The following is a 13,414-nucleotide window of genomic DNA, read 5'->3' as shown; positions in this document are numbered from 1 at the left end:
TTAAAAAATATAGAAAAGCAATTCCATAAAAAATACCAAATTATTACTTGTGAAAACTAAAAAATTTACTTGTAAAATACCAACAAAAAACAAGAAAGACCAGTAAAAAAATAAAATGAAAATATTAGTAAAAACTAGAAAAATCACTAAAAAATACAAAAAAAAAAATTAAACAAAATCAGTTAAGACCAATAGAAAACTAGAAAAATATCTGAAAAAGCCAAACAATTCGAGAAATATATAATTAAAAAATTGAAAAACTTATAAAAAAAGCTAGAAAACCAGAAGAAAAAAAAGTAAAAACTAGAAAAAAAATACAAGTATAAATATTGAAAAACAGTAAATACGAGAAAGAAAAAAATATTAAAAAAACCAGAAAACCAAAAAGAAAAAACAGTAAAAAACCTAAAAAAAACCTAAAAAAACCAGTAAAAATTCTCGAAAAATGTGAAGAACATTCTAGAAAAATACAACTAAAACATCAAAAAATGTCAAAACCATCAAATATTTATGTGCACCATAATGTTAAAACCAATTATTCAAAGTAATGTTATAATGTTACCTAAGTTATAAGCAAATATCATAATGCTAAAAGTTTTCAAAAAGGCATAACACTGCCATTTACAAAATAAGTCATATCATTTAAGCTTAACTATCTAAGACCAACTATCTAACTATCTTGACTCGATGTTAGCGATCTTTGAGGTTGAAGTGCTTGTGATCCTTTAGATAATACAATTGGTACTTGTGATCTTTGAGGTTGAGGTGCTTCTGAATTCTCGCCAACTTGTGACGTCTTATGTGACTTATGCTTTTGCATAAATAAGTAATAAATAGCATAAGGTATACAATTACAACATATAGTTACAAGTTTTGATCAACACCAAAAATCATACAGTTACATCATATATAAGTTACCTTGTTTCCATGTTTAGGTATCACTCTATCAGCAACTGTTTTACCCTTGCAAGTCCTCGAATTGTGACCAAACTTTCCACATTTTTTGCATTGGAAGGTGCCTTGGAAGTATGTTACGATTCTTGGGCTCATCGTTACTTTGATTTCTTTCTTTTTTTGGTCTGCCCGATGCTCTTCTCATACATGGAGGATTTATTGACTCACTATCGATAATGGGCTAAAGCTTTAAACCATTTGAACGCATGACGATGTAAGAATATGTTGCCATAAATGTTGTTTTACTATATGAAGTAATTAAACCAAATTAAATAACTTAATAAGCGAAAATATAAACTAAAAAGCTGAGTTAAATTAATTACTTAACAAGCAAAATTAAATATACTTGTAACATGATGCAACATAATCCTCTAGAACTTCATTGTTATACCACATGAATGTAATACTATGGCAACATGGTAAACCAGTCAAATCCCATTTTCTGCAAGCACAAGCACTTTTGTGTAAATTGAAAACATATTGATCTTTCCCATTCTCTACATGAAATAGGTCATGCTCTACACCACTGGCCCAATGTGGAGACCACCCATCTGCTGCCCTCTTGGCCTTTCCCAGCAATTGTTGGATCTTTGGACATAAATTACCCGTATACCTTTACATCAGTTCCTTTTGATTAACAATCCTTTATGAAATATAATTTTTTAGCCTCTCGAGCAATGTGATGATAGGTTTGTCACGGTGCTCCAATATGGTTTTGTTGAATGCTTCACCCATATTGTTGACTTGTAGGTCACATAGTGTGTTAGTGTTGTATGCACATCTTGTCCATTTACTAGTTGGAATTTTTACCATATCCACCCAAGCATTTTCGTTCAAGTCCTTCATTCTTTGCATCGCTCTTTGCCAATCTACCATTGTTGTAGCCATAGCAGCCAACCACAATACTTCTTTCATCTATGCTCCAGGGTACTTCTTTTTTCAATTTCCATAGAGATGATTTACGCATAACTTGTGTTCTACAATAGGGCTAATATTCTGAATAGCAATTTCTAAACCCTTTTGTTGGTCTGAAATGAAGGCCCAATCTCACTGTTGTATGCTATTCAAGTCCTCCAACAACAAAGTAAGAAGCCACTGCCTTGAATCTCTAGTCTCCGCCTCTACCACTGCATAGGCAATTGGAATCATTTGATTATTCCTATCTTTCCCAAATGTAGCCATTAGTTGACCACCATGGCCACCCTTCAAGAAACACACATCAAGTCCAATTAAAGGTCTGCACGTATAAGCAAATGCAGCTTTACATGCTTCAAGACACACATAAATTCTTTCAAAGACAAGACCATTATTGCTCGTATCACACTGAATAATAACAGTGTTATTCGGATTTGATCTCCTCAACTCTTATGCATAACTCCTCAAATGTGAATATTGTTCACTAGCAACCCCTTGTATCATTTCAATTGCTCTTTTCTTGGCTCTAATAGTTTTTTTTTTTACAAAAATATAATAAATTAATATAACAATATTTATTTGGTGTGGAAATAACTATTAAATTAATAAATACCACATATTAAACTATGCCACATAAGTATAAGTGAAAAATGATAAATTTAATTTCAAAAATTGAGAAAACTGAGAGACTAAAATTGCTGCTTTAGAAATATGAGGACCAAAATCCAAAAATTGCTAAAACATGGAGACTAATACTGCATTTAAGCCATTATATTTAAATAACAAAATTATCATTGTGAACAATTACATATTAGTTTTATTTTCAATTAACTTATTATATTTTAAATATTATAAATTAGCAAAAATATACTAAAAAATTAAATAAGTAATGAAATAGTTTTATTTTGAAAAATATCAATTGATACTACTAAATAAATAATTTAAATTTAAAAAATATGTAACCAAATATCTATTTTATCTGTTAGAATGTAAATAAAGATATGATATATATTATACCTAAATAACAAAGATACCCTTGTAAACAAATTATACTTATTTTAAAATTTTAATTAATTTCATATTTTTATAATTTTGTATACCAATTTATTAAATTATATGAAATGACAAAACTACCCTTGTCATAAAATCATAAACATTTTTTAAATTAATAATTAATATTTCATTTTAAGTTTAATATCAAATTCTATTAATACTTTTATGTTTATATTTGATTAAATTTACATTTTTATATTTTAGATTATATTTTATCAATTGTTTTTATATTTATTTTTTATTATATTCTAAAATATATTTTTATAAAGGTAATTGAGTAAATTATTATTCTTATACTATCATATTGATTTCTAGCTCAGCTCATATTCATGATATGAATTTCTGCTAGAGAGACATGATGTGATAGAGTTAAGAATTAATTTATTATATCTTTGTTTCATCAAACACTAGATTCAAATTCAAACAAAATATATATGATTAACTTATTATATCCAGGCCATAGAGACTGACCCTACAACATGTAGAAGGATTGTATTGCCATCAAGTTTTGTTGGTGGTACACATTATATGCATCATAACTATCAAGATGCTATGGCTATATGTGCACGGACAGGATATCCTGATTTATTCATTATTTTTACATGCAATCAAAAATGGTCTGAGTTAACTGCATTTTTGGATAAATAAAACTCAAATAGGAAGATAGGCCTAATTTGGAATGTAGAATATTCAACATAAAACTTCACCATTTAATTAAGGAAATAAAGAAAGGAAAAATATTTGACAAGGTCAAATGAGGGGCACTAATAGTTTTCTAGATTTTTTTCTATCTTAGTAGATTAGCAATTACTAATATTTAATTTTAAAAAATTTCAAAATTAGTTACACTAATTGTATTTTTGTTTCATGTACAGTCAACTACACAATTGAATTTCAGAAACGCGAATTACCACATGTACACATTCTAATATTCTTGCAACCTGAATTTAGATATGTACATCTAGATGATTTAGACAAACTAATATCTGTTGAGAATCCTGACAAAGATACTGATCCTAATTTATTCCAAATAGTCTCCTCTCTTATGATTCATGGTTCATGTGATCTACAAAATAGAAAATCTCCATACATGCAAAATGGGAAGTGCATGAAATATTTTCCGAAGAAATTTGTCAATGTTACTACCATTGATTCAAATGGGTATCTAATTTATAAAAAGGGAGAGTCTTTTGCGGATAACAGACTGGTGGTTCCATATTATAGATAATTTTTTTTAAAATACAATGCTCATATCAATGTTGAGTGGTGCAACCAACATAGGCTTATAAGTATGTTTTGAAGTATGTCACTAAAGGTCTTGATTGACTTACAACAAACTTTTACGGTATTTCCAATAGAACAGGCCATGATGAACGTTTTGATGAGATTAAGATGTATTATGATGGTAGATATTTTTCATAATGTGAAATTGCATGGAGAATATTTAATTTTGACAATAACTACAGAGAAATTTTTGTTGAGCGACTCCCATTTTATTTGGATAAACAAAGTTATGTTTTTTATGGTGAAGGTAATCCAATTGATATGTTTCTCAATAAGCAAAACATCTAGAGAACCAAATTTTTAATGTGGATGAAAGCTAATAAAAAATACCCAGAAAAAAAGGAATCTTACTTACTGTCAGTTTCCATTATGCAAAGGTCCTCAGAGTTTTGAAGACATCAAAATTGTAAACAATGTGATGTACAAAATATATAATATATAAGGAGACATGATTTTCTATGGGATTGCTAGATGATGACAAAGAATACATAAATGCCATTGACGAGTCAAGCAAATAGGGTACATGAGTCAAGCAACACTATTGATTTCAAATCAAATATCTAGACTAGAGTTTGTTTCGAGCAAAACATGGGAGCATATGAGTGATGATATATTTAATAGGCAGAGAGCATTCTTCAAAATCCAAATATGGAATGGTATAGCTAGCAAAAATTTATGATTAACAATTTTATATCATCATCTTTTATTTTATACAAACATTTAATTTAATTGTTTATTCTTTAATATTTAATTTACATAATTAATTAATTCAAAATTTAATTTAATATATATATCTTTAATTAGTTTATTTAATTTCTGAATTTATTGCACATCCCAAATTTGAAATTGTTAGATGACGAGATTAAAAATTTTGTTTTGCTTGATATTGAATCATTTTTCCAAACAATTAACAGAAGTTTGAGTGAATTTTCTACAATGTCTCAACCAGATGAATCATTGAATTGTGAAAGTCAAAATAGGCTCATATATGATGATTTAAACCGTGATAGAAAAGCATTGACTTTAGAACATATTTAGTTGATGTCAACGATGATTGTTGAACAAAACGACATATATAATAGGATCGTGGATTGAATTGATGAAAAAAAAACCTGGAGTCTTTTTCCTATATGGTTATCGTGGAACATGAAAAAGTTACATTTGGACAGCTATGTCTGCAGCATTAAGATTTAAAAGAGATATTGTTCAGACAGTGGCCTCAGGCGAGATTGTTGCTTTGCTTATCATGGAGGAAAACTATACGTTCATGGTTTCCATCCCAATATATGTTGATGAATATTCAACTTAGTGCATTGATAAAAAAAGTCAATTGGCACAATTGATAACTAAAACAAAGCTCATTATATGTGATAAAGCATATATGAAACATTAACATTTCTTTGAAGCTATTGATAGGACTTTGAGAGACGTACTTCGCTCATATAACAATGATCGACTAGACATTTTATTTGGGGGTAAAGTTATTTTTTTGGTAAAGACTTTAGGCAGACTCTTCTGATTATTCCAAAAGCCACAAGACATCATGTTGTTCATGCTACTATTAATTCCTCATACATTTGGAATAATTGTGAAGTCATGACAGTACATACAAATATGAGGCTACTTACCGAATGTGGAGATGCTAATGTACTTCAAAGAAAGGCATTCTCATAATGGGCTTTAGATATTGATGATGGTTCAATTGCTGTAGACAATGATGATAATAACAGTCTAGAAATTTAAGATGATTTGCTCAAAGAAAATTCAGGTGATTCCATCTCATTTTTTGTTTGTGCTATCTATCCATCATTCTTGGAAAACATGAATGACCCATCAATTTTTCAAGACATGGCTATATTAGCCTTGAAGAATACCACCGTTGATCTTATTAATGAGTATATGTTTTCATTAATTCCAAGCGAAGAAAAAATATATTTGAATTTTGATACTTCGGTTTCAACAAATCCAGATGTGGATGGCCTTAATGAATTGCATACACCAAAGTTATTGAACACAATTATTGTTTATGGTCTTACAAATCACATGTTGAAACTAAAAGTTGGAGTGTTAGTGACGTTGTTGAGAAACATCGATCAAGCTTTAGGGTTGTGCAATGGCACTCGATTGATCATCACAACAATGAGCAAATATTTACTTGAAGGACATGTTTTATTTGGAAGTAACATTGGAAATATGGCGTTTAACATTGGAAAAATGACCCTTAATTATTTTGTTGATAACAAAAATTATTTTGTGGAACAATTTATTGTGCTAAGAATTTATTTAAGTGTGTAGACTCTTGTCACAAGAATTAAATATTTTATGTTGTATCCTCTGATGAATAGACGAGTTTAACAAAAGAATTACGATAATACTTTGTTACATGTGTTGAACTATAACTGATTCTAAAACCTCACTCTCAACGCACCTCTTGTAAGACCCGTAATTTATATATAACAAGAATTAGGGCTTACTGTCTAATTATGTCTTCTGTTGTTTATTATTTTGTCAGTTTACCATTTTCATTGTCTATCGTTTGTAAATTGTTGTAAATGTCTGACTTGCAAATTAATCTATGAAAATTTCTTCGGATGTTTCCTTGATGTTAAATGACATTGTGAATGTTTTGGCATTGTTGAAATTTCAAAAAGACTTAATTTCAGTTTTGATCACTCTATTTTTACCAATTCACGAAAATGGTCTCCTTATTTAAAAGTCGACAATTTTCGTCCATCACTCGGATTTTTGAATTAAAAAATGATTGTTTGATATATTTTAAATGGTATGACATACAATTCCATTATATAGAACCATCTAAATGCACTAATTATTCTTATGTCACTAATTAAATCATAAAATAAAAAAAAAATTTAAAGTTGAAAATTAAGTTTTTATGGTGTTTCATTTTGATTTTACACATGTTAATCATTCTACATCATTATGTCACATGTCACATTATTTGAAGGATGTCACATCGCCTTTTTTAGTTAAAAAACCAGAGAAAGGGACTGAAATTGTCGACTTTTAAAATAGGGGAACTAATTTTAGGAATCAATAAAAATAAGGGGACTAAAATTGCAATTAAGTCTTTTAGAAATAATTTTCTACTTATATTTTTGAAAAATAGGCAAGATATACCTGCTATTTAAATTTCGATGGTATAATGAGAATTTGATCTCATTATATTTTTCTAAACTAAGGAACAAAAATTTCTAAGGATAAAAATATATTCTTGAAATTTTGAAAAATTTTAATTTGTAGATTTATTATAAAAAATTTATGTTACCGAGAAATTTATCTGCGAGGGAAATGCAACTCATTTAAGAACGAACTTGGAGACTGAATGAATCTAGAGGTAAACTTAGTGTGCTGGCATAAAACTTAATGTTTTGGTTTAGTACCCAATGGATGTTTCATACCTAATGAGCGTAAATGTGATTATGTGACATGTTTTGGGCAATTGTAATTCGTCAATAGGAACAAAGTGATAAGAAACTCGATGGACCTTGAGGAGATTGTTAGACCTCATGTGCATCAGGATAGCCTTAAATGCAAGTCGCAATGAGCATTGTTACAATTAGGTTAAGATGGTCTAAGCCACCATCATGATTGTTGGCTACCTATTGACAAATTGAGGAATTGATCATCCTCAATCTCTTGTTGATAGTAGAAAAAATCATGTGGAATGGAATGAGCAAGTCTTACTAGCTACGGTGGTGTGTAGAGTATTAAAACACCCGATGGAAAGGATGGATGACACCCTTTTCACGTAGGCCCGATGAAACAAGTTGTACCATGTATGTTGAGTTTCAGTGCAAACCTAGTGTGGGTTGTTACTCTTACTTTAATTTTCGAGGACATAATTTCTTTTTAGAGGGTAGTAATGTAAGACTCGTAATATATTTATAATTTGAATTAAGACTTACTGTCTAATTATGCCTTATGTTGTTTATTATTTTAAATGTTTACCATTTTCATTGTTTGTTGTATGTAAAATTGTTGTTAGTGTATAACTTGCAAATTAATCTATGAAAATTTCTTTGAATGTTTCCTTGATGTTAAATGACTGCGTGAATGTCTTGGCATTATTGCAATTTCAAAAATAATTTTCTACAATTTTTTTTTTTGTTGAAAAAAGGGTAAGATGTACTTGCTGTTGAAATTTTGATAGACTCAGAATGGCACTGAAATTTAATTGGGAGTTTTATATATCGACTATAATGAGAATTTGATCTCATTATATTTTCTATGCAACAGAACAAAAATTAATTCAAATAAAATTTATTCACGAAATTTTGAAAAGTTTTAATTTGTAGATTTATGATTAAAAAATTCAGTTAACGAGAAATTTATCCGTAAACGAAATACGACTCGTTTAAGAACGAACTCAGAGACTGAACGAGATGATGTGACTTAAAGTCACAAAATATGTAGATATATGTCTAAGATATTAATATTTTATTGAGGGGTTAGTGAAAATATATAGATATTTTCTTACTATGTAGTAAGGACCAAAATGAGCCACCTCACTGTATATTTTTGTGTGCGGACTAGAATGACTTGTGTAAGAAGGATTATATGGGAAACGATGATTTAGTAAAATATTTGGAAAATACATTTGGAGACCTTGTTAAAGTTATTCTTTAGAGAATAATTTAATCGTATTACAAATGATTATTATCCACAAATATTTTTGATGTCGCACATTAATGTTAAATTCATTTGTCTATTGGACTGCGAAGAGAGTATATATTTTTACTTAAATAGATCTAGAAGTAAGTGATGTGATTAAGACTAAGTTTCATAAAGAATAATTGTGATATTTTAAAAATAAATTTATGTGATTAGTTTTTGGAGATTGTAAGAACAGAGGTGCACCTAACTGCTACAAACTTCTAACACACTTCCTAAGTATACTACTTTCTTTAAATACAATACAATAACTTCAATGATTTTTTAACAAATGCTCTTGACTAAAAGTCTGAGTATAATAGTTGTACAATGATATCAATCCAATAATATTTCAAGTATATTAGAGAACCTTTCTCAATGATGTGAAAATATAATGCAAGTACTTGAAATATGAAAAATAACTTTGAGAATATTTCAGAAAATTATTCAAAGTTGTTCAAGTTTGGTAGTAGGATTGATTGCGTTTAAACTGAAGTTATGGGGTATTTATACTCCATAGACATCACTTCAGATCAGTGGCCATCGTTCCTAGAGGTTTGATGAACAAATGTAATGATCAAGAACCATTTCAAAATTGAAAAATTGAATAGTTTCCAGTTGTATTCGACTATAGCTTGTGTGTACTCGAATACACCTTTGTAACGTTCCGTTTTTATTTGAAATTTCAACATCGTATTCGAATACGAAACCTTGCATTCGAATACAACTGGGTGAATTTTGCCACTGACTTGTTGTTGTTTTACTAGCAACGTGCCTTGTAGAGCAACAAAACACGAAGAAACAATTGTTAGGATGGTTAGTAACACTCTAAAATTGGTTAATATTGTTATCAAAGAGTCCCCGACAACGACGCCAATTTGATCCGCTGTCGCACACGGGTCAAATACAATTGATAAAATATAAATAGCCGTAATAACTCGAGACGTTTCGCAAGGACTTTTGGTATAAGAATATCAATCAAATTGAAAGTTGAAATTAACTGATTCGAGTTTTAGACCTATTACAGATTCTATCAATGAGTTTAATTTCTAATTCGTGATTCTATTTTTATTTGACTATAGAATTGATCGAACAAGCATAATCAATCCTATGTGAATTCGATTTATTTGACTGGATTAAGCATCACAATCGTCAAAATATTACAATTAACGATCAAGCAGCGCAAAATTATAATTCTATTAAATTAGAAATCGAAACCAAATTCTGTCAAATGAATTTAATCGATCCTATTGAAATTCAATTTAAGCAATCAGAATATCAATATAATCAAATAAACAGAAATAGAATCATGAAGCGAAATTGACAGTGTAACCTGAATCTCAAGATGTCGATGAAACTCTGAACTAGTGGATTAATCTTATAAAATTAGCCTTCCATGAAATTAAAATAAAAAATGATTATTTCTTTTATCAATTTGAATCCTAAAATTTCATCCCTTAGAAAAGAAAGAAAAATCCAATTATATAATACTCGATTTTGGGCTTTAGGGTTTAAAAACAAGTGGCCCGCTATTTAAAATTATTACAAAAGTCCACATTACAAAATCTACAATTTAGGCCCAGTAAAGTTCGGCATTGAGCTTTTATTCCAACATAAAAGTTGTAACTTTGGTTTTTAGCTTTCCAACGGCTACTCGTAGGCGCCAATCCGATATCTAAAGCTCATGTTATGGCCTATAGAGAGAGCAAGAGTCACTACGCGAAAAATAAGATTTTACAGCGCATTTTTTAAGCAATTTATAGCGTTTTTTCAACAACAAAAAGCGTTGTGGAATCGAGCGCTGTAAAAGATACAACAACGCTTTTTTAAAACCAAAAAGTGCTATAAAACATGTAGATATATTGCGCGCTTGATATGCACATTTTACAACGCTTTTTCAAATAAGCGCTGTAAAATGTGCACCCAATATATGCATTATAGTGCACATTTTACAGCGCTTTTTCAAAAAAGCGCTATAAAAGGTGCAATTTTTTTTTTAAATACGTTGTAAATTAAATTTTTGAAAAGCGCTATTTAGTTTTTTATGGCATATTTTTAGAAAGCGCTATCTTTTAATTTTTTTCCAAAATTATTTTCATCTAGAATCAGTTCACACAATCAGTACACAAAAACAGAACTATATAACTTTACTTTATATATTAATTTACAACAGAACATTCAGATACATAAATATAACTTAATTAACTACATATACATTGGACATATATTGTACAACAACACATATTCATATACATGTTCATATATTGTGTCCTATTCATATACATATAACTAACATAATACACAGAATATAACTAGCTACTATATAATATTCAGATCCCTTGCAGCATGCTATTTCCCAGAAAATCAAATAATGTTCATTTCAAGCACATACTAACACCAGTCTTCCTTTAATTCCATTAGATCTTCCTCAGAGTATGTTGGACTCAAATTTTCAAAGTACTGTGCAATATAAAAATTGAACATATTAAGTTAGAATCAAATATATAGATAATTTATATGTGAAAATCATATAATGAAAGTACCATACCGTTTCTTGGATAATAGGTTTATTCCTGTCAACAATCTCCTTCATGAATCGCAATACATAGTACCCACAGTCGATGTTGTTAGTTTGACGAGGGCACTATAAAATAAAAATATAAGTCAATAAAATATTTGTGCAATATTGATCGTAAAGGCATGTATTTGTAAATGAAAATTTAAAGGCATATATTTCAAACCTTTATTGGAATCCATGTGATGTTATTAGACTTTTGCTTCGACACTGTAGCACCTCTTTGAACTCGAAAGAATTGTAAAGCACTATCGAATAAATAAATGTGATTATTATAGCATTAACAAACACATTATTTATATATATATATGTAACAAATAAATGAATATTACTTACGTGTCGAACATAGTCTTTATATCGGAGTGATTGTTGTAATTGCCATACAAGGGATCCAAATAGTATATAACTTCAGAGGTCGCATTGATTGCAAATAGCAACCAATGTGCCTTACAACAACAAAAATTTGGTTAAGCAATTTTGTTTACACAACTAATAAATTAAAATCTCATAAATTAAAAAAGATATAAATAAATAATATATAATTACATACCCTGAATTATATGGTGCAAAGAACAATTTATCCTTCTCTATATTTCCTAATAACATATCTACAATGTAATTCTTTACATTTAGTGGATCGAGTTTACACATCGACAACTTATGCGGAGACAAGAATGAGTATCTATTTGACAATTTGCGTGTGCACACAACCTTCTCATACAAAAACCTTCAATGAAAATTTCAAACTAGATTAATTACCAATAAATTTAATTAATTACCAATAAATGCAATTAAAAGTATTTTTTACCTTATGTACAAGCTGATGACAGTAGCACTCAGCTCCTTATTGTTGAGAAGTTCGTATATGTGCTCCTTTTCGAGAAATTCTTCATACTCATCTCCGAATATAGCTTTATTTATGGTTATGATGCACGAATCGTCGTTGCTGCTCATATTCGTTTTTACTTGGATGTCAAGACATGCCCCGTATTTAGCAAGGCATGGTTGACTTATTTTAGGAGCAGCAGCGACCGATTGTCCCTGATCCAGTTTTCTAGCTGCAACTTTGGCAGCTTTATTACCCTCCGACTTTTGTAGTTTGCCATCTCTATTACCCTCCAAATTTTTGAGGTTTGCCGACTTTATTTTGTTGTGTGGGTGGTTTATTTGATTGAATCTGAAAAAATGAGATTAAATGTTAGTTTATTGAATCTGAAAAAATGACAAACCTTAGGGAATAAATTTGACAAACCTTTTCGGGCGATGCAATTAATTTGTTTATGGGAATCTTTTTATCATTCCCTTTAGGCTTTTTCAGCATCTAAATATAAATGTGAAATTAAAGTTAGGAGCGGAAAAAAATCAGGAATTAAATATACATATCAATTAAACATACATTTCAATTAATTAAATATACCTTATCGAGGGCAACAAGATGTGTGGACCACGCGATGTAACTACCAATTGCTTCGCCCAAAAACTTCATATCTCCATCGTTGTCCGGTATCGGCAACGGTGCAGTTGGTTCCAAAGCAATAATTGGTGATACTTTGACATGGCCCGCAGGGATCGGTGTGTTGTGCAATACTTCTCCCGAAGTATTGTACAATTTTCCCTTTCCGACCTTCCGATGAGTAGGGGAGGATAAGTACAACACGCATGGAGTGACACCCTAAATCAATGGTTAAAACATAAGTATGGTTAATATATAAGTATATTTAATACATAAGTAATTACATAAGTAAGTAATTAATTACCTCGGGAAGACTTTTGAGACCGATATTGCAACTCGCGTTTTCACTCTCCATTTGTATTTAACGTTGGAGCTGATCCAGGAGTTGCTTGTCTTTGTTCTTTTACACCAAAAGTGCCACTTGCTCTGTAAGGAGTTTGAGCTTCTCTAATACTTCCTCATTGGATGGATTTTGGCGCTTCTCTTGGGAAAAATAGCTTTAGGAGTTA

At 29.8% G+C, this 13,414-nt stretch overlaps 1 pseudogene; it reads left to right on the top strand.

The window, feature by feature from the left end:
* Window positions 1-5,587: 5,587 nt before the first annotated feature.
* The window catches only part of LOC101501118 (uncharacterized), a 46,368-nt pseudogene continuing 38,541 nt past the window's right edge, over window positions 5,588-13,414 (top strand).

The sequence above is a fragment of the Cicer arietinum genome, chromosome 1 (genome assembly GCF_000331145.2).
Source record: "Cicer arietinum cultivar CDC Frontier isolate Library 1 chromosome 1, Cicar.CDCFrontier_v2.0, whole genome shotgun sequence".
NCBI classification, from domain to species: domain Eukaryota; kingdom Viridiplantae; phylum Streptophyta; class Magnoliopsida; order Fabales; family Fabaceae; genus Cicer; species Cicer arietinum.
This window is presented reverse-complemented; position numbering and strand designations above follow the sequence as displayed.